General features: G+C 35.1%; 1 protein-coding gene across 2 annotated transcripts in view; it reads left to right on the top strand.

Annotated features, from left to right (window-relative positions):
• Positions 1 to 27356, top strand: part of DACH1 (dachshund family transcription factor 1) — a 337708-nt gene that overhangs the window by 126615 nt on the left and 183737 nt on the right. The gene's annotated exons all lie outside the window — the stretch shown is intronic.

Raw genomic sequence — 27356 nt, 5'->3', positions numbered from 1 at the left:
TAGACTTAGATTGGTTCTATTAGTGGATGCACATAAAATAGAAAGACCAGTAAACTCCCTAGAGGAATAAACAAATAAGGTAGCTCAGCCACTGAAAGCTCTAATTTCTTCCTGTATGAAGATTTATATTCATATATCTTTATATATACATACATATAGTTTCATATATATTTATCCATCTGTCTATCTATCTAGCTATCTGTCTTCCTATATTTCTTCCTAAGGAAATTGGAGAAATTCATACAAGAACTTTGAAGTTTGTAGGTAGAATACGTGCATATATGGCACATATATTTTATTCCTGTATACTGATTTTATTTACTTGCTCTTTCTATGCTAAATATGAACACTCATTTTGATCTTAAAAGTAAATAGGATGGATGAAGGTAAAAAAAAGGGAGAGTCTTTGAATTCACAATGATGAGATCCAAATAGAGTTCCACAAGATAAAATGTCTCTGTAATTATATTTAACAAACTGTAATTCGCAGCTCAGCTGTATGCTACAATTTGCATCAGATTCACTGCCTACAATGCATAGTGTTTTTCAAGATCTGCACGAAGTTTATAACAAATAAATTGTTTAAGTGGAAATATGTATGGATTCTCTGCAAAGCATGAGTTTCATGTTGTGAGAGGAATCAGGCCCGATATATCTGCTGTAATTGTGAGAGGTAATTATAAGATCTCCTTGAAAAGGACGTTTTTACAGATCTCGATTTGGCTTTCAGCATTTATGAATTTGAATTGACATCCTCAGCACAGTGCCAATTCCGCATGACTAGATTCATTCCACAAACAGAGTTTAAATGGCTGCGTATATACTGCTAAACTCACCAGGGCAGGATTTCATGCAAGCATCAAATTGTTAACCTGGTGTGGTTTTGGGAAGAAGGTGATTTTAGCTGTGTTGTGCCATTTGGTGTCCTGACCAGAGAAATAAAATGGTCTGGTTTATTTACTGGTATAGACAAAGCCAGGAGAGCTTTTAGCCAACTGGATCTGGGGGAGAAGAATCACCACCCTGGTTGCATGGAGTGAGGAACCACTGATTTTTCCAGTCTCGTGGGAGCAGAATCGTTCCGCTGCGCCTGTCCTTGGCTGTGGAGGGAGCAGAAAGATCTCCACACTGCTTGAATCCCTCAGCCTCTAGATCACATGTCTGGGCCTATTTACCACCTGCCTGAATTTACACTATAAAGAGAACTTTCAGCCCACACTTCCTGATACATTTTCTTTCAAAACCCACCCTCTTCCCAATCAAAAGAAACATAACAATTTTTTTCAAGTGGGGATTAAACTTCCACCTTGTTAGTTGAGGGTTTTACTGATTTCACGGATAGGAAGCCTGAGAATTAGCCGAAGTAAGTCAGTGGCCATCATGAGTGTGCTCTTGCAGTGAAGATGGCCACCTTATACTGGGACAGCAAGTGTGTAGCCAGCATGTCAAGAAAACTAATTGTCCTCCTCTCTTCTTCAGCGCTGGCGAGACTGCGTCTAGAGTACTGAGTCCAGTTTTGGGCTCCCCAGTACGAGAAAGATGTGCGTGTAGTGGAGCAAGTGCAGTGGAGGCCACCAAGGTGGTCGAGGGCTGGAGCACATGGCCTGTGTGGACGCGCTGTGGGAGCAGGGGCTGTTCAGTATTAACATCAGAAGGCAAAGGGAGGATTTTTTTGAGGTCTGCAGCTACCTAAAGGGGTGATATAGAGAAGACAGAGCCTGGCTTTTGTCGGGGGGGAAGGTACTACAAAAAAGCAAGGGGCCAAAGTCCCAAGTTGCAACAAGGAAAATTCTGTCTAGATAGAAGGAAAAATAAAGTCACCATTACAGTTATTAAACAGTGGAACAGATTGCCCAGAGCAGTTGTGGGTTCTCTAACCTTGGAGATACTGAAAGCTCACCTAGACAAGGCCTTGAGTAACCTGTTCTTGCTGATTTTTTCCTGAACAGGGGTTGGACTAGATGATCTCCAGAGGTCCCTTTCAAGCGAAAATGTTCAATGACTCTGAGTTAGGACTAGATCTGCCTTGTGCCTCCTGTATTTGTCTTTCCCCGTAACCACAGTATTTACAGCTGATTTCTGTTCAGATTCACTTTTGATTCTAATTCTGCTTTAACGATAAAAACACTAGTTTTCGTAAGTTTTAAGTCTAATGCAGTATTTTGTAACGGGTGGAGTTAAAAAGTCTGTACTCCTTTAGCCAGCTTGTGAGTCCATCTTATTTCAGCTTTGTGTGTAACAAATAATGTTACAGCAAGCAAAAATTCAATTTAGTTTTGTTGAACTTTGCAATTTTTTAATGTGCTCAGCTTTTAGATGGAGAACAATAAGCAATCATATTCACTGGAACATACTGTTCCAAAAGTTTGGAATATGTGTCTTGATTTGCGTACATTATCTGATTAATTGCTTTTGCTCTAGGCCGCAATATTTCATCTCTAAAGAGGTAAGCGCTACTGAGTTGTTTGATTTAGCATTTGATTTTGACTTGATGGGTTTGCAAACACAGAATACATTCTTGCATACAACAATAATATGGGCAGCATACAACATATGCACTGCACATAAAGGATTTTAAAAAGTTATTGTAGGTGATACTGTCTGTGGTGAAGTGTCATAAGCCACCTAATAATCTGATCATAACTGACATGGGAGATGCTTTTATAGTATTTACAAAACCATCATAAGGTGGATTAATATGGCAGTTGCATTTTAAGCATCTAACTGAAATCTATCTGAACAATTTTTAGCAGTGATGGTTGATTAAAGGAGGCTCTTAATGGAAATCGTAGAAGAACCCTCAAATTAAAAGAAGTGTGAAGGTATTGTAAGAATTTTGGAAGGCATTATAACAATTTTGGACACAAGTCTTTGCAGTGGTTATGTGTTTTCATAGATAGGTCATCGTGTCCCATGTCTTTACATACTTACGAATTTTAGTTTAGGAAAAAATGAAGCAGGTGACTTAACTCATACTTGATTTATGCTATCAGTACACATTTCAGTGGTTAATTGTGTTTGTATAGATCCTTTATAAAATAATGTTGTTTGATTTGTTTCCTTTGACTTTGGAAGAGATACACCAATACTAGAATGGGGTTTTCATTCTCCTGGTTAGCTGTGCTGTGGTGCTTGAATGTACTTCCAGTGCCTGTGTCTACTCAGTATGATTTTCATCTGTTATTTAATGCCAGATTAGTATTTTCAACTGGTGTTTGTATTGTAAAACCCACCATTATATTACTATTATTGTCAAAACGGAGTATCTGTCCCAAGCAGTGTTGGAGACACTGAAGGAACCTCCGTAAACCTAATTACTGTTAGGTGTGTAGTCACATCCCAAATGCATACCAAGTTACATTACTTCTCATGAGCCCTCTCTTCTTCACTCCTCTCCAAACTCCAGAAGCATGTGTGTGATGAAGATGAGGGAGAAGCTGGCCTTTGTGCACATCTTCAGTAACTAAGCAGCTCACTGATTACAGACACATCGTATCTCATGCTGTAGTTACAGCCTTCCAGCTATTTAGCCAATGTGAATACTCGCATCAGTAAAAGCAGAATGACTAGACCTTACTGGTATGTAGAATGTTCCACGAATTGGTGCAAAAAGTAATCAGAACAAGTAGAGTCCAAACATGTATCAAAAAAAACCAGCTAGTGTTCCTGATTTTTTTTCCTTTTAAAACAATATAAATAAGCTATAATTACATTAAGCACAAATAACTAAAATTCATACTGCAAAAGTGGATCCAAATAACAAACCAAAGCCCTCGGTCTTGTGAAAATGCTCCAGAAATGCTCCTCTTCAACCTACCGCATTGTTAACAACTTCAGGTGCTGGCTAAAAGGGAGACCAGCGCTTTAAGTGTGGTTGGTTGCTGCGTAAAATGGAAAGGTTTGTGAAGGTCTGATAGGAAGCTTTGTTTTCAGTAGTGCTGACAATCGGCACATATGCAGAAGTGTTAGGTCAGAAGGTTTGAAGCATTTGTTGAGTAATCAGAATGTAGTAATTATACATGCAATTTGGTGTTTTTAACGGCTCTTGACTTGCCTACATCATATAGGACTTGTTTGGCGCCAGGTAGGCTTGGCAATAGCTCTGAAAGGTATGAATCATGGGAAAAGCTGGCAGATCCCGGAGACACCAGTACATATCTGAGAAGAAAAAAGTTCTTGACCTCTTTCAAACAAAGCTGAGGGAATGTAAAGATCAAAAGTTCTAACAGTTCCAGCCCCTTTGCTATTCAGTTTTGGTATATTTTCAATTTCATGACATCATGGATTACCTGTTTGTTCAATGGCCACCTAAATTGAAAGTAAAGATTATTAAAAATTAGAATACATTACTGACATTGCTAAGGTAATTGTTGTCTTGCGATGTCATGGTGGATTGTGTTACTGATTGTGGATATCTCTAGCCGGTACAATGTAACAATTTTGTTTTGGGATTCGCTTTAAATGGAAGATTTATAACTTTATTGTAGACCAGACTGATGTACAGAGGCTGGAAGCTGCTATGCAACTGCCATTGGCAAAAGACAGAAATTTTTTCTCACCACGCTGCTGCTGCTGTAGGCAATATAGGGATACCTGCTATGATTCACTCACTTAGAAAATGGTATGAAACATAACCTTAGAAGATCTATTCACAGATACCTATAAAGGAAGTTGCAGGGACATGAAAAAATATTTCAGTCTTTTTGTAACTGTTGTTTCAAAGCAGACAAAACAATTGAGCAAAAGAGATTTTAAATAATCTATATCCAGAGCAGTTGAACACAAAATTAAAATGTCATACTGCTCACCTCATCTTTTTCTAATTCATGTTTACTTAACTATTTTCTAAATTCCTCTCACCCTAATATTGGGTCAGAAGCTTCCTTGAACCTACTGCCGTGTTAATTAACTCATTAAGAATTTGATATGAGATTTATGCACTGTTCTTTTACAGCCATTGCCTCACAACCAGTGATAAAAATATGATGTAGTAGAAATACTAATTTTTTAAATTTTGTGTCCACGGGACGGAGTGTGGTCAACCAGTTTTTGTATAAAATTTTGCATACAAATTGTTATTCTGTGAAGAAAGCTTGATTTCAGAGTTTTGGAAAAACACATTTATTACCAGAACGAGTACAAAAAAATATTTACTTTTGTAGTCCTACGGTACTGAGGCTTCAATAGAATAAAGATGTCTTAGTTTTTTATATTCCCTTCTGATACTCAATTTGTATTGTTAGAACATGGCTGCTTCAGTTTACCTTTATCCATATCAATTTCTTAAATTTTCACATGAGCAGAAGAAAATCTCTTTTAAATATCCTTTAGGTTAGGTGCAGATTTATTATGATTAAATAGAAACATTAAAAAAGCCATCCTATGAAAATGTGTATGAAGATATTGTGCCCTCAGTTTTTAAATAGAGACCCCTTTGGTTAATGGGGAACTTTGTCTTAGAATTATTGGTATAATATAGCTCACTCAGGTCCACTTAATCGATTTGTCCATGATAACTGAACTTTTTTTTTCATGAATTTTCTTTATTGTTTTGAAAAATGTACGAAGAATTCATTTGGTGCTTTGCATATGTGGTGCTTTCTATATATACTACAAAATGCTGACAGGGTAATGATAAATTTGCTTCTGGCATTGAAGGGCTGTATCTTGAGGTGACTTTTCTTCTTTGGTTCTTTATTCACATAATGCCATTAGTATTGTTTGTTACAATGTAGGATATTTATAACAGGAAACATCTGTGGAGCAGTAATAAAGAATAGTTTTCATAAAGCAGTTTTACATTATCCTTCTACCAGTATCTGATAACAGTCACATTTATCTGGGTGTAGGAACGTTCTGACAGGTGTAAGGGATAACTGATTGATATAAACTCACTACTGCATGAAAATGAACCTTTTGATAAAGACATCTTAGTTAGAACTGATAAGTAAAGTACAGAGAACATAACTGTCTGCTATTATGTATCATTTTATTACCTTTATGTTGATCTTGATCTTTTAAATGGATAGTAAAGCATTGACAAAAGATGACTGAATATAGACATTTGTATAATGTACCTTTAGCGGGAGCATAATCTTTAGATCAAGGACAACTTAACAGGCAAAGGGCTCATAATTCATTAAAATAGAGACACTATCTAGTTCATAACATGGAAAACTTAAACAATGCGGTATTCTAAGGATTCAAAATTAATATTTTTCTATTTCTTTAAAATCTAACTCTATTTAGATTTTGATGGATTGAGAGGCAGATGAAAGTGTTGGCTAAAAATTAAAAATAGTTAAGAAATTTATTTCCTGTTTTATCCGTTCCCAGAGCTTTTATGGGCATATCCATGTTAACATCTCGCTGATATTAAGTTTTGAGCAGATGGATGCCATGAAAATTATTACTTCATTTAATAAGATAGAAATAAAAGTGTTTCTCCACTTACGTGTTTTCTGTGAACGTGTTCTGACTCTAAGTATTATTAATAAAGTATTCTGGTATTTTAAAGAAGAAAATAAATGAAAATCTATAATAATCTGAAATCCTATAGAATCTAGAGACCGTTGTCTTGATTATGCAATAGCATCTTACATCAGCATGTTGTTGGAGTCATGGAATAGTCATCAGGAACTTTAATATTTTGACATGCATCGATTTAATTTCAAATAGAAACAGGATCAATAAAAATAGCTAAGAAAATTGTAATTAATAGGAAAATGTAGTAGACCAAAGCACAAAGAAAGTAGGTAGACACCCATAGTATTTTATCATATGTTAGATATTATTTCAAAATGTTTGTGTAAATGTATGTAGTCAGGGAACATTAATTTATGCTTATTTAGTAAAAAAAAGTTAGGAAATCCAGTCCTGTATGCTTTAAGTAGAGTCTTTTTGCTATTCGGTATTTGTGTTTTACTAAATAATCTTTCAATGAAACAAGTATTTTTTTCTTGTTTCTGAGGCTAGAACTGAAACTGTTCAGTACTACTAAGGTGGGAAAAGCAATAATAGAATCTAAAAATTAGTAATAATTTGTGCTGTTTCATAACCACTTTTGATAGTTTTTTCAACTTTCAAGTATTTAAAAAAAATAAACTTGAGAGAAAAAAAAATATTTGCCAGTGTAGATCTTTATGAACTTTACATCATTATTTTAAAATAGGAAAAGTTCGATGTTATGTATGTGTGGATGAATGTACATGTGAATATTGTGTTTATTGTCAGCTCATCAGAACCTACTAAATTGCATGAGATGTGGTAATCTGATTCTTTCATTTGCTGTGTTTTTATTTTAAATAAAAATAAGAGGAGGGTGGTTTTATGGAATGTACTCTTGGTCTGAGATTCACCCTTTCAACTCTACAGTGAAAATGGCCTCCTAAATCACTGGTAGAACCGTGACATTTTATTTTTAATCAAAGAGTTTTTCTGTCCTAAATTTAAAGGAATTTATGCACATGGTTAAACAATTTCGTGAATGAGGGCCTTCATTTTTACTAGGATGATACTTCATATGAACAGTAGCCTGTGCTGTGTGATTAAAACATGTTATCAGATTTAGCTTAATTAATGTTAAAACAAAACAAATGCTTGATGCCTCCTTCAAGGACATTAAAAAAATGCTTTCCTGCTATTCTTGATTTATCAAGTTGTGCCAGTGTTGAAAATGAATGAATTATGTTGCTTGCCATAGTGACAGATTTTTTACCTGAAATGTTGTTCTGCATGTAGCACTTGTCTGAAATCAGTTGTTCATATGCTGAAGAAGTCCATGTACATCTTGTATGCAAATTATTATCTTTTAATCTGTTTATGAATACAGCAAGGTTGAGGTAACAGAGGTCTGAAAAAATTAACATTGCATTATCTTTGTTTTTGTGGGGTTAAGTTAAAACTTTCAGAGCATGTTAATATTAATTGTGATTATTTTTCCATATTTTTATGGCAACTGAAAAAGAGGGGGATGTGGAGTTGCCTCTTCAAAAATATACCATCTCTGTCCAAGACGGTACATCAGCATGTCAGTGAAATTTTCACGTTTAAGAAATGACTGTATAATCCACCTCACGTGACTCTTACCTCTTCTTCTCCAGAGGCCAGTAGTAAAACTTCACTTGCATCAAATGGCAGGAGAACTAAGTGACTGTTTATATAGGTTCTTCAACAATCTTTGAAACATATCAACATACGCATAATTCACATTATTTCTTCTCTGAGATCTTGATCCTTCTAATACATGTTTAGTATTTGTGTGTTGTTTTAGCATTTATGTCCTGAGCCCAATAGCACTGGTAACATAAGATTTTTTTTTTTTATTATTTTTTTTAAATCCGAGGGGAGCTATGTTGATAAATTCAGTTTTTCACATAACAGAAAGTATCATCTCCATTGGTGATACATGTAGACTCAATAAAGAGACTGAAGTCTTAAGTAAACAGAACAGCTGAATTTCTGTTGTACTTGAAATCATGGTCCCTTGAATTAAGGAATGAGACTTTGACATACATAGCTGTTAATCTGGCATCTTCCATGAAAACTAAAATTTTCTCCTAAAAATGAAAGTTTAAAACACAAAACAGAAAAAACCTAAACAAACCCAAATTCGCTCTTTACTGGAGACAATATTTTTGAGTTTTCAAAATGGAATTCAGCTTTTTGAAATAATTTCTTGTGGAAAGACATAAAAAATCCTGGTTTGAAACAGTACTGATCCACACCTCTTACTCATTAGCGTGCTGGCACATTTTAAGAGTGAAACTTAATGAAAAAAAAGAAAAAAAGAAAGAAAAAGGAAAATCCTGTAAAAGTATAAATGAGAAGCAAACCAAAACCAAACCACACAGATGACATTTTAGAATTGTTTAGTGGAATTGCATCCTGGCACAGGCTGACTGGAATAAATGAAGCTCTCCTGACCATTGACTCTCAGTGTCTTAGAAACTGAATTCTGGAAGCATAACATGTATTATCTTTGGTGCGGGTTTTTTTGATTTTTACAGGTCTTGGCAATATCTGAGAGACCTTGTTTTCATTTCTGGTCACCACCTCAGCAAACTAATCAATGAGGCATGAACTGCTATCTGCAGAGAAAGAAATGAAAAATAAACCAGAGATAATCCTTCAGTTAAAAGGTTATTCTGTGCGATAAAAGCTATTTTGTTAATTTATTTACTTACTGGTACAGTGAGATAAAGTGAGGGAACAATTAGGGAATTCTAGTTGAAAGGATTTAAAAGGGCAATGACGACTTAATATTTTAGGTTATTTGATTGACAATATAGTTACACGCATTTCTTAAACTAAAAAAATAATAATGGTTTTCAGTGAGTCAAAATTCTGTTTGGTTCAATTAGTATTTTCTGCTTTTTCTACCAATCATATCTTCATGCCCACAAATATTAGTTTTAAAATATATTTTATTTTTATATGGTAACTTGGTTAAACTAGGATAAGAAGAAATTGTTGGTTTGTATACAGTGTCTGCAGAAATAATAGTTTCAATATTTTATCCCCTATTTTTCATATTTTTACATTTCCTGTTCTTCAAAATGTACTAAGACGCATAAAACTTTGTTGGTTTCCACCTGTATGAAATCTGGTAGAGGACATTTGTAGATTGAAGACTATTATATATTATTTATTTTGGTTTATTGAAACTAATTAAAATTATTTTAATATTCAGATAGTTACTTCTGAATATAAACAGCATGTCTAAGAAATTTATTAGTAAAATCTGTACATAACATGTTGCAGTAATATTTTTTCCCAGTTTTTTTTCCATTTATTTATTTATAAAATATTCCCAGTGTGCAAGTCTGTGTTTTGGGATGTAACTCTGTTTTATTGTAAACAATATTATAATAACATGAATATTTTGCATACATATCTCTACTGATTCACCAATATTTTGAGAAGCAGAGATACACAGGGATATCTGTCTTTCTCCAAGTCTGTCATGAGGGTTTGATCTGTGTTTGGGAAATGGTAATATGTGAGCTGCCCCTTCACCTTTTGGAAGTGGACAAGGCTTTGTAGCATCCTGTACATGGAGAATAATCCACCTTTAAGAGATTCAATCTGTAGTTGTTGATACTTAAAAACTTCTGTCATTTTACAGGGCTGAGGAGTATCATTGCCAAGAAATTTTCTGTTTCTCTTTTGGATCTTCATTTCTTCCTCTGCATGGGGATTGGTTTTTCCTTTTTTATTCTACCTGGAAAGTTGTTTTTCACTCTGCTGTTATCTCTGCCACTTCCATTTTCATGAAACCCATTTCTTGCCAGAACCATGAAATCTGCACCTTTTTTTCCTAGCGTGGAAGAGAAAATACTGTATGTTGCTCAGTTCTATTCTTTCTAATTTCTTTTAAGTGGTAGAGACATTGGCCAAGGTCTTGCAAGTTAGAAGCGCTTTTTGCGGAGATGGATTGACCGTATCATCTGTAAACTATCATGGGTAGGATACAATTCCCACAAAAATCAAAGGGAGCCTTTCCTTTGATTATAAAGAAAAGGGCTCATGCCCATTGTCACCAACAGTGGCACAGTAACGATGCTGGAAGGGTATCAAAGAAGTCTTCTTTAATGCCAAATCCAGGCAGTGGAGATTCCAATAAATTCCTGTGCAACCTTTGCTCCACACTACAATGCAGATGCTCTTTCGTGGTCCTGAGCTTGTGCTTCCAAGGGCAGCATTTTGGTTTTCCTCCCGTCTTTGCTCACTGCCTCCACCTTGTGGAACTGGCTTACCTGCCATGCGCTACAATTTTCCAAAGAATTGATAAACTCAGAAGAGGTAGATCAGGTGAGATAGATAGGTTCAACTTGGCTAGTTGGATGTAGAAATGGATTATCAGAAATCAATCAAGGCAATTTAGAATTTCTGAAAAAAGGGGGAAAAATGGGCAGCTGGAGAAAAAGGTGCTAAACCGGGCTTGGAGGCAGAAGGTTATGATAGACGAAGGCTGGGAAACTGCAATGAAATGGGCATCTTCCAACCTAGTAGTCACTGGCTGCATTTCCCAAAGCATCTCTTCTCACTCCTCCCTGCTCCATGAAGTGTCTTTGTTTCCTATTTAAAACCCGTGTTTTTCATAGCATAACTGCTCATATTTATGTTAGTGTGATTGTGTGTTAGGTGCTTTCCAAATACACTAGGCCAGAAGCTGTTCCGAAGGACTACTGTCTGACATGTCCAGACAAACAGGACACGAAAAGAAGACATTGCTGGTATGCGTGTATGCTCACGATACTAATATTTAACATTGACATTGCAGTAGTAAACTACCAATTTTGGGTCTCATTTTGGTAGTTTATGTTGTACCTTGTGCAATACAGGATTGCTCCCGTATGTTGTGGCTTTATTAGAAGAAAATTCATATACACGTGCAGAGTAGAAAAGCACAACAATTTAAAGCTAATTTGACTTAAGCATTTTCAGTGATGTGATTGCTGCTGCTGCAAGCCAGCATAAGCTTTAACAGGTTTTCGTTCTTGGACAAGTTTAAGTGAACATAACCCCCTTTTTGGCTGGGGGGAGCCTGCATTTTTCCTCTGCTCAGAGTGGTCACACACTGAACTTGATTGTAACCCGAAGAAAATTAAATTCCTATACGTAGTTATTGTGAAGGCTGTGGTACATGATCAGAGCACGTGTACTGAGCGTCTGCAGTCTAAGTGGAGTGGTCACCACCTTCTTTAAACACATGGTTACAGAAAGAGAGGAAATATGAGGTAGAGGTGGAGACCCTCTGCTCTCCCATTGCAACAGCTTAGTGGTCAAAGTGGAATGTCGGGGACCCACTGGGTAGCAGTAAGGTTGTCTGTCTGAGAAAATGCAGCAAGTTGGTCAGCAGGAAGGCTAATATCATAAATAGGCTATACTTAACTCTGGGGTAGTACACTCTCCATCCATGTTGAAGCTATTCAGGTACATGGAAGTGAATGAAGGATTTCTTGGACAGGAGGAAAAGATGACCATGAGTCTGTGTCATGATGATAAGAGCATTCATCTATAAGGAGAAAAAGTTGAGTGCTGACCTGTGTTTAAATAATGTTTTAATGTAAACTAGGCAAAATCAGTAGAGCACAGCCAGAAATCCTCCTCCCAAATGAATAATCTTACTAATGTTACATTTATTTTGAATAGTCTTATTAATGTTGCATTTTTTTTCTCTCTTTGTACTTTACTAGATCTCTCAGTCTCTTCTTCAGTCTTAATATTATTATCCTGACCTGCCTACAGAATGATGATTAGTTTTCTTTTTAAGAAAGAATCTGCTTCAATTGAGAAAGTCTTTCTGTCTGTGTGTTTCACATTCTGGATAAGTAGTCTATGCTTTGGACTATTGTATACAAGTTAGTGACTGCTTCTCTTTCTGTAGTAGCTCTGTTAAACGTGAGAACTGTAGCTGCCTAATAGTTAGGCGACTGGGATCTCTATATAACCACTGTAGCCACAAACACATCCCAGAAGTGATTTATGTCATCTTAACACAGATGATGTAAAAGACAAGGGGATGAATAGATCTTGGAGGATGTCTCTAACTCTCCAGAGAAACATCATAAATGACTAAATTTGACTGAAGACTTACTTCTGAAAAATTTGGGCTAGTTTAAAGGAATATTCCCCCTTAAAACTTTTTTTAAAAATCAACACCTGTCAATGAAAAATTTTGTGAAATGACTAGAATATGTTGTAATGAAACGTTTACTATTTAAAGATTGACTTCTTCATAACTTCAAAATATATTTTACTTGCTTTTTGCCTGGACACTGAAGTCTAGAAATGAGCTATTCAACTTCCTAAAAATAACAGTATGAATTCGAAACATCATCACAGTCTTTTCAGAACTGATGGGAAATGGTGCCACATCTAATACATTATTTATCAAGCTACGATTGCAGGAATAACAAGTATCTTAATTAGTGGAATTAATCAATTATGCCTTCATACATTAGTTGCCTGTAGTCCTCTAAAAGAAAAAAAAGTTTCTTCTGTTATTCTACCTTTTAAAAATGTGGTTATCATGCTCTCCTTCTTTCAAGCATTTAGAACAAAGTCCTGATAATTTAATTACATGCCTCATTCAAATGCAGGATCATATGAACCTGTAATGGCTCAAATAATCTGTTTACTAATAATTCATCCAGTAGTGCTTTTTTTGAAGGGAGAGGGAAGGGAGAACCTTATCTGCAATTTCACTTTGGTACAGTATTATAATTATAAAAGAATAACAATATAGTTGTACAGTCTGCCATTTAGTTCAATGTTCTTGGGTGCGTTTAAGCTATTGAATTAATCTCACTTTTAAACAATAGAATATAATACTTTAATAGCTTGCCTTTGCACTGGCTTTGTGGGATGCTGAAATTAGTATTATAATGCACTGTGTATAGTTTCTGCTGAATCTGATTGCTTTAGCAGCAGTCAGTTTGATAGTATCAGGTTCCAGCTTGCATTGCTGGGTCAACATGGACCCAGGCCATTAAAGGAGAAAGGTTCAGGGAAAGTTCATTTCTATTGTTTTACCATGGTTACAAAACAGAAAAAAAAGGAGAAATCCTGCATTTGTAACATATTGCTTCCTTGGGCCCTGAAGGTAGTATGATCTTTTTTTCATCTTAAATTGAACACAGAAATATAAACCTCATGATTATCTGTAATGTAAACAAAAGAATATTTTCTGATCACTTTTAAAGTAAAACACAGATGTTCTGCATTGACTGCTGATGTCATTAAACAAAATGTTTGTATTCATTTAATTTGATCTCCCAAACTGTTAGCATTTAAATTTGTTACTAGGTCAATAGAAAAATTAAAACTTCATACCGGCTGTTATAATACTGACGTTTGTTTACATAATTTTCACTTTAATTAACTCACAGTAAGCCTGTTGAAATAAGTATGTTTGCTTTTTCTTTAAAATATAACCTGTCCGTTGAAGCATTTTCTTTTTATTGTGGTTATAAAATAAAGAAACATTTTCATGAAAAAGCGTGATCTTAAATGTCATCATATGTGTTTAACATTTATGGCAAGGTTGTAAACCACTTGTGAGGTACCATTATGAAAGGGTTTAAATCTTAAGATAATGTGTTCATTACATATATAAGAAAAAAGAGAGACAGGATAAATGCCTTTTCACAGCATTAGTATGTTTTACATGTGAACTGTTGAAAGCTAATTCTAAAGCAATGAGTACTCAATTCAAAGAGGTAAATCGTGTAATGTGTGTAATATAGAATAAAATTTGCTATCTATACCAATAGGAAGAAATTCTGTAAAGCAAAAGGTTGCCCAAACATTCTCTTAATGGAAAGATTTGCATGAAATTTGACTGAACTCTGAAGGTTGTGACACGGGATAATCTTCAACAATATGCTTTTATTTATAAAGGCCTTTATATATAATTCCCATAAGCCACTTCTTAGATAAGTGAAGCTATTTGTAGATCTGACTGTTACACAAGTCAAAGAGATAATGGCATTCAAGACAATGTTAGTTATGGAAACCAGTTTACAGGGTTGAGTGTATATTTGTTATTTACCAGAGTTGCCTGCCTCTATTATTATTGAATGTGATCTCATTAAGAAAAGCAAATTTTACATATGCTAAGCTGGGCCAGGATGAATGTGTATTTTAATTTAAGATCTTTGGGGAACATGCAGATAATGTTGTTGACTTAGTATGTGTCATTAATCTTCTAACGGTGGTGCAAGGCACGTGCTCTTAGGGTCTGTCTACCCAAAGAAGTTTACAAGAGAGGTCTCTGGTCATTCAAAAGACTCATCTCACTATACCACTGCTATTGACTGAAATGATGTTTGAGTCTTAATAATGTTGTGGAAAGGAAAAAAAAAAAGGAAAATACTTGGTTGTATGGCATATGTGAGAGTTAGGAAACTTTATAGGGTGCAAATGAGTTCTAAGTAAACTGTATTACCCTTTGTTTACCCTTGAATACACTTCTACGTTTGATTTCCATTAGCAAATGACATCTGTTTTTTCAATTGGCTATGGTGCTCATTTTCTTTCTTAAATAATTGCGTTAATGTTACTGTGCGCTGGTGATCACCTGCGGGGATTGCAGTGTGTATGTGTGCATACTACACAGACAGATATACACACATGTGTGTGTATGTGTTTGCGTATGTAGATATAATGATCACCCTTATAGATCACAGTTCTGTCATGTTGTAGAGACTGGAGACACTCATCTTTCACCATTGGTGAGAGAGTCACAGAAACTAGAGTTGACCTGTCTACTGGGTGTTTCTGTAGCTCACTTGAGTGGTTCATAGTCTCATAACACAGTGGGAAAGAAGATGGCAGTCAGTACTTACTAAAGATGATGAAGTCTAGATTGATTCCTCCTTTGCTTTCAGGCGTTTTGGGACCACAACACCTGTTGCCTTGGGAATGTCAGCCTAGAGACTCCCATGTGTGGCGAGTGTGCCACACTATATGGTCTACATATACGTGTGTGTGTGTATACACACTCATATCTCACATAAAGAGTTACTGTGTGAGAGAGAAAGCTTTTGCGAGGACTTAATCTCCTATGCCCAGGAATCCAAGGCATGTCTTGTAATATTTTTTTTTTTCCTTAAGTTATTGCATAAATGGGTAAATTGGAACAGACGACTGCTTTACTGTTCCACTTGCCAGACTCCTTTTGTGTATCTGAGCCTCTATACTTGGAAGATACTGCTTAAAAACTGTAAAACTTCTATCTCTTTTAAAAGACAGTATAATGAGAAAGCATCATTACAAATGTGTTATACTTTGCCACTTTATTCAGTTCTATTAAAACAGAATATATCTGATACCCAAGTTAAGAAAATTTAGTGAAGGATAACTGATTGTGACAAAATTCTGCTAATTTGCCACTTTATTGCAGTACCTTCTTCCTCAAATGTTGTTAAACTTTTGGAAAAACTGCATGAACTCACTGTCCAGGTCAAGTTTGAGTGTGCTTTTGTATCAGAAAGCTATAAAGTGATGCAGACATCACTCTGACCTTCAGCCAAGCATGTAACCAAGCATGTTTCTGGACAGGATAATGTCTAATTTGATTCCTGTTCTGTAAAAGGGATAGTCTTCTGCTAATTTTTTTTTTCCTAAGAACTTGATCCATTACCACAGAAAACAGCCCAGTTCTGCCAGAAGTACTTATTAACAGCATAGAAAGCATATGGTTTTGTCAAGTAGGTGTTTCTTTGGTATCATCTTTAGTACTGGGGTGAAGCTTGAAACTTAGCAAAAGCTAATATGAAGTCTCGAGCAAAGAGATGACATCTTGGGAAAAACATTAGCAAGGTGACATTAGGTGAAAATCACAGAATCACAGAATCACTATGGTTGGAAAAGACCTGTAAGATCATCATGTCCCTCTTACTTTGATCCATGACACCTTGATCAGTGTTTACAACATCTGACATTCAGAGATCATCAGCCTGAACAAAATCAGGAGAAAAAACTTTTGGATTGGTTTATTTGATGGTTTTGGATTATTTTTCATTTCTAAGCCCTTATCTTGCATTTTCAGAGCTTTTTCTGTATGAAAGCAAGACAGAGTGACAGAAAAGTAAATTTTTGTTGGTAAGAAAACAGAACAGAAACTGAAGTACTCAGTTTTTGAAGCTAAGGCTTTCAGAAAAGTAGAAAATATGAAGAGTCAAAAATAATTGTGAATTGGCACCTGTTTTAACTCTTGCTTAACTTGTCCCTGGGCATGGAAAGAAAATGTGTTTGTAATTGTTATGATTAATTTGTATTTCATTATCTAATGCTCAGTCAGGATTTGAGCTTGCTGTGCTATAAGCTATACAGACAGAGCCAAAAGATAGTTCTGTGTGCATGTTATATATGGAAATGTTCCAGGCACAGAGAGCATGCCAGTCAAGCATCATGTGGACGTATATATATTGGCCAGCTGTAGTATGCCCCAGGAGAGTATGCTGCAAGTCTATTTTGACCATCTCGGAAGTCGTACTCCTATATAAAATTCTCTTATATGAAATTCTGTTGTATGTGTCCCATGCTGCTGAAGATGTGAAGTTCATAAAAGGAAGGATGAATTGAATTAAAGGTGTCTCAACCAGAATTCATAATGAGAATGCATTTACAAGCATTAGAATAACATGATGAATTTGGTCTTTTATTTTGGGGGTTCTTTATTTTGGTTAATGTGAGATGTTTTTGAGAAATACACTTAGATCTTTTCAGACACAGTGCAACAGTAATTTAGATGAATTTTAAAGTCTAGTATCTTTACTTCATAATGTGCTTTGGAGATGGGAGGTGAAGGGACTAGAGCATGTGTAAGTTTTCCAGTCACAGAGTAAATACAGAGCAGATCCATAGCTCGGCATGTTAAAATATATATTAAAATAAAACTTCTCAGTAATTGATTTATGCCTTTCTATAAAATAGATCCTTTGATATCTTCCTATGTAACTCTATCGTATGAAGATTCACACAAATGGAATTACCAGAATTACAAAAAAATATAAATAATAATAATAATAATAATAATAATAATATAAAAAAATCTTATCAGCAGTAGATACATTTGTCAGCTCTGTTATCTAAAAACTTACTACTTGTACTGCTTAACAGAAATGACTGATTAACTTTTCAGTGTTTCCCTAGGATAACACACTAGTAGCAGACTGTTATTTCTGATAGGCAAACTTTACATAAGATAGTTATGGGACAGCTTTGAGCACTGGCTGTATTTCAGGCCTGCAAATAACATACCTACAAATACTGACTAAGGGTTATGGTGATACATTTTAAGATATCACCAGATTTGATCCTCTATAGCTTGACAGCAATGCACTGAATGACTTTTAAGTTGTTGAAAGGACAACAAATAAAAATGACTTTGGTTGGATCACTGTAATATTTCCACTCGGACCTATAGTACTTTCTATTTTTTTTCTTCTATTTTTTAAGGACTTGGGAGTCTTGGATTGGTATTCTGTATCATCCAAATTACTATAGTACTACTGCTTAGGAGGGAAAACTGTGCTACTATTCATATGGTTATAGATGCTGCTCTCCAAGAAAACGGGAGGTTGAATTTGAGTGATTGTTTCTGTTCCTTGCCTTGCACAAGGAAAATAAAATACAAATTTATTTTACAATATTCCATGGTAGAATATAAAGGCCAAGCAAGGCTACATCTAGACTTACAAGGTTGGAACACTGTAACACACTTGGGATCTTGATTTCACAAACAGATTTTGGGGGACTGGGTACACAGATCAGAGGTTTTTTGCTGGAATATACCATAATTTATTTTTTTCCTATGAGTTCAGACTGTGTTTTGGAAGTAAAGTACAACTAGAGTACACATAAGGCTTTACTAATTAAAGGGTATCTACAAGGGTAATCGCCCCTCTTGTATCTCTTTGTCCACATGGGGTTAAAGCGATGAGCATTGTGCTGGGTGTTGCACAAACCCATTGCTATACTGATAGCTGGTTTCTGTCCCAAACAATTTGAAGCCTCAACGACAGAGATGAAACTAATGATGTGCATACTCTTTAACTTTTAGTTTAGGACTTGCTTACTGATGTCAGATAGAAGGGCACTCAGTCAGAGAGTAGACTCATTTCACCAGTATTACTTGTACAGTGTTACCTAACATAAATATCTCACTGACCCTAGGTATCATCTGCTCAGAGAAACCTGCAATTTTTAATGCTTAGTACTCATCTCGTAGATTCATTCATAGATTTGTATTTATACATATGTATAAAAATACAAACCACCTTATTTAAACATTTAAATTCTTAATTTTAACAGATACTGCGTTTTTAGCATCAATCTGTGTTACAGCAGCTGTGCAGTTATAGCTGTACAGACTAACGGAGAGTCTTTTCAGTATTTCATATCACTACTGTTACTCTCAAATGTACAATAAAAGTCACTTTTAAGCTTTTATTTAGGTGGTTCCAGCAATTCTTTGGAAGTATACGGTTAATGAGTGTGGGTTTTCAGAATTAAAAATAAGGTGAATAAAGGGCAGTGAACATTAACCACAGTCTCTGGCAGAGCTAGAACAGAATTTTTCATTTTGAGTATGAATAGTTTTTTAAAGGGCAAAGGGTTTAAGATATAGGCAGCTTCATTAAAAAGGTGACAGTTCACTTGTTTCAGCATTTCACACGAAGAATTGTGGCCAATTAAGTGATGAATGCATTCAGACGTTACAGTGGATACACTTATATGATAGAACTCCATTATCAACTGTTATGGATAAGAATAGCATATTAATTAACAAACTGCCAGGAGAACCAGAGTATTTTCACAAAATACTTACCTTGAATAGTACAATGTTTTTTTCTTTCTTATTTGTTCTTAAATCAGCATTGAAATGTTTATGTATCTTGAATTTAATACAGGCACTAATGAACACCAGCTCTGTGACCCCTTGAGCAATGGTGGGCTTGTTCATTATGTAGGTGTTTCTTCTTGTGTTCCTGTTCTTTTTTTTAAATGGATCTCAAAATGGCAGCTGCTGCCCAGTATGTCCTACTGGAAAATAAATCAGATGTTATTTTTCTAAACGAGTTAAAAAAAAATTTCTTAAACGAAGATACTCACTTATGTGTATATGGTTATATATGTGTTCAAAGTGTGCTATTATATGGCCTAATTCTGCTTTGAGTCTAATTGGTTATTTGTACATGCAATTATCTGATTTATGTTCACAAATTTGTAATTACATGTGCAAGTTATATGCAGAGATGAATGCAGATGGTTAGAAAACAAGCCTTGAAGCAGGACTGTTCATTCCAACTAAAGTTCATACATTTAAATCATTGTTTCAGGCCATCTGCAGACTCTAACAGACATAACCACATCAGTTACACTTGCTTCACATTAGGAATCATCTCAGCAACTTGAAGTAGAAACTTTTTTAAAAAATGAAAGCTTAAAATTATTTTAGATTGTGTCATTATGGATCAAACATGTCTTTCTGGCCTATGCTTGACATTTTTATAATATACATAGTAGATGCTACTTTGAGGAGATGTTTTTAGAATTAAAAGCCTGAGAAAAGATGAAAACAGTTGAGGAAAAAATAGGCTTTGCATCTGTTATAGTTTGGGGTTTCATGTGGGTGAATAACACTGTTAGAAGGAATTATTTAGCTTGCGTATTTAAATTATGGGTGCGGTTTCTGCTGTAAGGTTGAGTGAAATGGGAAGGTCTGTCTGTTATAACTTGACAGAAAGAGCATTTGTGGGAAGCATGCACTTTAGATCACTGCTTTTTGTACACTTTTTTTTTTTTGTAGTTGCAAGAATTATTCTGAAAAGACAGCAGTGTAAATAGAGGAAATAAATATGATTTTGCAAGGTTTTCTTGTTTTCCTAAATAACTTTCTTCAGGATCTCCAGTGCTGTGATTTCTGTACTTCTATTGGATATTCTGAGTACTCTTTCTGAAGCAATGTTTATATCAAGTAAAAATATATCAATATGATTGGAATTTATGCATGAGTTCTGTTTAATAATTGCATTTCACTGCTCATTCAGACTTATTTTCTACTCTAACTTGTATGGCTGTCATCATCAGAGGCTTGTGTTTCACAGTTATTACATAATCATGAGAGCCAACATACTTAAATGTTTTAAGAACTTTCAGGCAGATCTAGTGTTTCAGCTAATTAGATGGAGCAGTGAACTTTCTGGCTTAATTTACTTCTGACATCATAATTCTGCCACCCAACAGAATCAGATTAATTTCTTATCTGTTTTTCCCTTTCCAGTAGATGACTTACAGATCTCAATTTCATTAAGAGAACAGTCACATTTCAGTAATATTTTAAACTTATGTACAATCACAGATGTATTCAAATCTGGTACTGTAATTCACGCCAGTAACACTCAGATTTCTAACTGGTTTCATTTCTTGCCCTTTGGGTCATTCATATATTCAAGTAGTATGGTCAGTCAAGCAGAATCTTTTTCTTAGATTCTTTCATTGTGCTTGTAGTGGGACTTTGAGCATCAAGTGAGAGCTGGCAGGTGCTGCTGTAATATATATTCTATATATTCTTTCACTCTTGTACCTTGTACTTTTGTATTAAGAATATTCCTGATCTTGTTGAAAAGCAGAGTGATTTGGGCTGCAGTGTTGAGGAAGATGGAACTGACATGATGTTTACATGGCTGGTCTGTTAGAAAAATAAATAATTCAACAAGGTCTTCTCTAACCCCCCAAAAGCTTAGTATTCTAGTACTAACCAGTGCTCGTGTATTACTGCAATAAATGGCTTTGGGACGGCGTATGGAGTGCAATGTATTTTCTTCTATTTAGCCTAATTATTTGGGTCACTGATAAACTGGTACCACATTTCTGACCAAATACCCATTTTTGGCCATTTTGGTTTAAAAAATAGCAGTAAAGTGTTCTGTTACTGAAATGCGGTAATATTTTATCAGTATGCTTTCTCCACTACTCACTCCTATAACACAATCTAATTCTGTTGAAGATCATTCATATACTTCTTAGTGAAGATTTTTAAACAGATTGTTGTGTTTATTTTTATCAGCATTGTTTGCTGTCTCAGTAACTCCTAATATATCATGAGTTCAGCACTAATTATTGCGTGAGAACATTTTCTGTTTAACTGTGAGAAGAAAAATAAATTTAAGGTAATAGCACTGAGAGTTTTATTGTTTTATACGACTGCTGCAAGTAAAAAGGACATGGTGTGATTTCTAATGTTTGGTTTACTAACTGCCAAAATAGATATATGCCCAGTCTTAGAACTGCATTCTTTTGCTTTGTTCTTGAGTGGGAGTAGAAGGGGAAAACTTAAAATAGTAAAGTATAAGGTTTAGATTGATGTATGTTGTCATTTTTTGTGCCTTTAAAATGCTAGTTCAGTCCATTAGAAATATTTATGAAGGTTACCTTGGCAAGCAAGTGTTTTCCAACCAAAGGAATTAAATTACACAAAAGGTTTAGTCAGTCTTCCTAGACCTTATTTTTCAGAATTGACACGCCCTTGGCTCAAGTCTTATTAGTGTGAAGGCTGCACGTATGATGCTGAAAACAGCATGGAAGCTATCCCAAAACCAGAAGTACCACGTCTATATCATGGGGGAAGAGTTGGCTACAGGTTGTCACAGGCCATCCCTGTCATTGCGTTAAGGCAGCAAGTAGCCTCAGGCTGTGACATCCTCAGCCCTTTTGCAGTGGCCATCATATGGCGAGCTCATAATAACCACTTTCAGTGGCTGTTCACCTAAATTTCATTCAACCAGCTCCTTTGAGGTCAAAAATTCTGTGTCAGACTTTGAAGCACTGAGGGGAGGTAGAACAACTGAGAAATAAAGCCTAGATTTTCAGTATGTATCTAAATGAGTTGCATAAATGCTGAGGTAGCTAAAATTGATATTGATATTCAAAGCTGTTCTAAGCAGTTCTAAGAACATAAAAAATACATTAAATAAATACACCAAATGCTTGTTACAGATTTGCTGGCTATCACCTCTGGAGTGTAACTCTTCCTGCCACCCCCCAATATTACTGATTATAAAACTGCCTGGTCAGTGGCAGCTTCACTGCGTCATGTTTTCTCAGTTTCAAATGAGGACGGTATTTCTGTGCACTAAACTTGCCCACAGACAAGGTTAAAAATAAAACTGTAAATGTAGAAAACTGGCCCTGAAAAGAATTAGTTTTGGCTAGAAAGGCAGTTTGCCTTTTTACAGCTGATCGGAGTTGCTGTTTTCTTTAGGGATACTTCATGTATTGAATAAAAATAATTTTAAAGAGTGAAACTTCGTTTGTCTAGACTTAATTTTGCACAATTACTCCTCAAAGTCAGGACATTGGAAGGATAAATCACAGCATTATCTCAGCTGTGTTGCACACTCTTTGTTTTATAGTATATGTTTTGCTGTGCAATCCGTCATCTATAAAATGCTAATAATGTACTCTGAGAGGTATATACTACTCATGAAGAATTTCAGCTGTTTTGAAAAAAGTATCTTCCTTGGTGCCCAGATCTCTGACAGAAATCAGTGGGAGGTCTATGTGTCTAAGGCTTTCAAGGATGAGGCCCTTAAATTTTAAAGCCATTGCTTGTCTTCTGGCAGATAGTGAAGAGCTGAACAAAAAGTCCGCTTACTTTTAAAGCCTGCAGATAAACCTGTACCTATTCTTCCTTTACCTCTTTCCACATGATTGTGCAGGACCAGATCTTCTGCTGATTATGTGTGCTTTTAATTTTTTTGCACTATCAAAGTGTTTTCGAGGAGCAAGCGCACATTTTGATAATACAATTGGAGGTGTATAAAACTTTATAATCAAAGCACAACATTGTAGCTGATAATAACCATTGATTCTTCCATTTTTCATTCTTTAATTCAGCCATCTATTGTTGTCTAGATTTGGTAACACAGGAAGGATGTAAGACTAATGTATGTTGATGGAAAGACCAAAAAAGAACCACTTCCGAGAACTTGCTGTATTTCAGGACAATATACTCTCAATTTCTTCTCATGTTTTGTATGTTTCATGCCAGTCACAGTGCAGAAGACATATATACCCTTTCCTTCAAAGATGAAAATGCTAGAGCCATAGTATTCCTTGAAGTATTTGTGGAAGTTGAAGGGATGAAATACAACTATGAGCAAAAAATGATGGATTTATTTTCAGTGGTTCTGGAAGGTGTTCTGAATATCTAATTAGCTGATGCTAATGAAGAATATATTTCCCTCCCTTTTTGAGAGTTTAAAGATTCACCAGTCTTCAGCTTTAGTTCCTCTGTCACTTTGTAGCGTATTGTAATTGCAAATCGTGATGACTGTCTACAGACATAAAGCTCAGTTGTCTGTGGGAATGCCTTCCAAGCCCTGAAAAAAGTCTGCAAATTTTGACACAAAGCTTACACAAGCCTATATAAGGCAGACGAGTTTTGAGGGAGCTACATGTATTTAGGTGCTTCACTTTAAAAATGGAGTACTGAGTTAGTGATATGTGGTCCTGTAGGAAGCTTTAATTTTCTTCTTCAATGCATGTTAAGATATCTCACACACAAAAACTTAAGTTTTAGAGAGGAAAAATTCTAACTTGCATATTTGTATTTCTAAAAGCAGAAGTAGTGACAATGTTTCTATTACATCTCTTTTTTAATGGGTAAACAAGGAACTGGTAACTTCCCTTTGACTTCTCAGCTCTTTAAAACAGTTAATCATTGTGGCTTCCTTGAGTCTTTGTTGAAATTGTCTAATTACTGTTCTCTCTAATTTAATCTTCAGAGAATGAAACAGTGGAGAGGAAGACTAGCTATGACTTCCAGATGTAGGTCTGTTTCTTCTAGTGTCTTCTACAGAGTCCCAAAAGACTCCTTGACTTCTCCGTACTATGACCCTAGTATTCAAAAGACTTATGTTGGCTTTTTGGGTTTTGGCACTTCAGCCTGTTTATCTTAGCTCTAAAAAATCCAATCTGTAGTCGTCTTCAAAATGAAAATGAGTCAGCTTTGAGTAGTTTACCCATTGAGATAATTGCCATTTCCTTAGGAAGTTAAATATGTCTTCAGAAGAACCGGTGTTGTTCTTCCAATGATTTTATTCAGATAAAAGACAACATTTTACAATAGCTCTTATATCTCTAGAAAAGCTTATATATAAAATCTGAATTTGAGTAAAAAGAGTATTATCAACAGTTTTAAAATGATGATTTTCGTATCTTAGTGACATCAACTAGAAGAATAACTTATATTGCTGTAGCGCTTAAATATATCTATCTTTTGCATAACAAGTCAGCTCAAACCTATTTAAATTATATTTTATTTTCATACTGAAAACAGATTACTGATTTTGATACAAAATAGGAATGTGAGTACTTTAAAGCAGGCTTCTTATCTTGGAATGGAAGTGAACTTGTCCCAATGTGAAAATAAGTAGGTCTTTGCTATACACAAGTTTAGGAAAAATACCAACAAAATGATTCATTAAGCTATTTTTATCATTCTGTTTATGATAGTTAAACTCATTTGCTATGCTTTTAATGTTTTTTTTTAAAGAGTTTGTCATATAGTTATAAAAATGGTAATGAACTACAAAACAACATGCAACTTTTCAAACAGAATTAAAGTTTGGGTTTTTTTAAAGTAATTTTTACAATAACAAATTAAGACAATTATTGTTACTTAGTCAGTTATTGGGGACAATCAGTGTGTGCTTATTTTAGCCAATCAGAGATTTACTCATTTTAATTGTGTATTGCATAGTCTGCTGTGACTCTAAATCAGATCTTCCAGACCTTAAGAAATAATTCTTACATTTGTTATTCTGCCTTGTCATAAGGAACAAACATTTCTTTAATAGATACAGGCCTTTTTATAGTAAACTGGAGTTGGTGCTTTGTCACTTAAAAATGGTATCAGGATAAAAGAGGTTTACTTCTCTTATTTCCATTTAAATATTTTTTGTTGGATTGGAACTGGGAGTTTAGGACATCATGAAAACACTTCTTTGGTAAAGTTTGGGATACATCATGTGGTAGAGTTGGGTTACTCAGCTCATTTATGGCTTTGAGTGTGACAGCCCTTTTGTATAGAGTAGCACAATTGACTTGATTGTAGAAGGTGCCCAGTGGAAGAATTTTGCCTTGTATATTTCAATGTCACTCACCTATAATTTGCTACTGACCTTTGTTTACATATTTGGTCCATGGGTGTCTTCTCTTAGGCTTTGAAGAGGGGTGGTTTTATTCCTCAAAATCAAAGGCAAAAGCATTCAGACTTCAGCACGGCTATATTTGGTAGTAAGCATTAATTTATCAAAGAGAATCCTCGCAGGAGCGAACTTGTTTTTTAAAGGCTTGGAAGTCATTGATAGGTTGAGCATTATGCCATGGCACCCTGCTTGTGTTTTTTATGCTGTTGTCAGACCCTTCCATACTCGTATCACAGTGGTGATTTGAGAACAGCACATCATCATAGGTATTTAAATTAAGCCATTAAAGTTTTCTTACATAGTGGCATTTTTTGGTGGGTGAATATATTAGAAACACTCCATTTAAATCAGATCATTTTTGTCTATAATGTTTTTATCAGTTTTATGTGTATTCATGGTATGTTTATTTTTATTGTAAATCACAAAGGAAAATTTCAAAGATGAAAGACACTTAATTTGGTTCTGTGAGCTGGAATAAGACAATCTTCTTTTTCTACAACTGTTTTTCTTGTAGTTGTGAACATATGATGAGCTTGTTTGTATTAAAGAAAATCAAAAATCCCAAACCAATCAAAGAAATTATCAAGCCTATAATTTTAATAATGACCTCAGCTCAGGACATTAAGTTGGGAATTAATGATCAGTTAAGGTTAATGACTCAATGCCTTGAGTCATTAAACTCCAAGAAAATGCCCTGTACTTTGATTGGTTTTGGTTTGTTAAAGGTAGGTTGGAGAAGTTGCAGAAAAAAAAAAAAAAAAGGGTATTTCCAAACACAAGGGGAATGAATATGAACAGAAAACAGAGGTATTTTATTATCTGCCTCCTGTAGTCCCAGCATAGCTAAAAACACCATTATCCTTGATGAGAGTTTTGTTAGTGTGAGGACCTAAGGAGCAAAACCTTTCATAGCCACCTTTCTTTTCTTTCTTGTTTTGAAACAAATGAAGAATCTCAAATGTTTGGCAAAGCAGAGGTTAACACTACAGTGTTAGAACTGCACCTCACCTTTTTCTGTGAAGTTATTCCACAATGTCCCCTAAATAAGCAGTTATAGGATATTGCAATAGTACTATGCTATGATCTGTACATAACAATACAAGCCTTTGGATATGCATTGTATGTAGCAGGTACGTATTTGCATGTAAGTGGGTAATAAGTATTTTCATTGTAATCTGTATCTAATTTGTATGCTACTTACACAGTCCAGGAGATGGAAAGTTGTGTATGTGAGCATTTAACAGACAAGGAGTGCTTAAACCTGAAGCCCTTTATTTTTCCATACGGGACAGATGTAAGCTGCTATGATGGCAGTTGCTGAACAATATCTTACAAATAATTCTGAGTCCTTTCTGACATAAAGTAGTATATTTAAAGTAAGGTGTGTTAGTGAGATCTTCACTTTAAATAGAATAAGGGTTAAATGATAACTTGACTTATCTTTTAAATGACAAAAAATAAAGAAATTGCAAGACCTTTTCACACATTAGATATGTATTGTCATTTATCATCTAGATATCAGGCTAGCAGTGCGAAGTAATAAAACATATCATCGAAAAATGTGCTATAGGTCTGAATCACTCTTTCATTCCACCTCCCAGCTAACTGTAGTATTAAATCAAACAAGCA

The sequence above is a fragment of the Gavia stellata genome, chromosome 1 (assembly GCF_030936135.1).
Source record: "Gavia stellata isolate bGavSte3 chromosome 1, bGavSte3.hap2, whole genome shotgun sequence".
Lineage (NCBI taxonomy): Eukaryota > Metazoa > Chordata > Aves > Gaviiformes > Gaviidae > Gavia > Gavia stellata.
The sequence above is the reverse complement of the archived record's forward strand: the minus strand, read 5'-3'. Positions and strand labels throughout refer to the sequence as shown.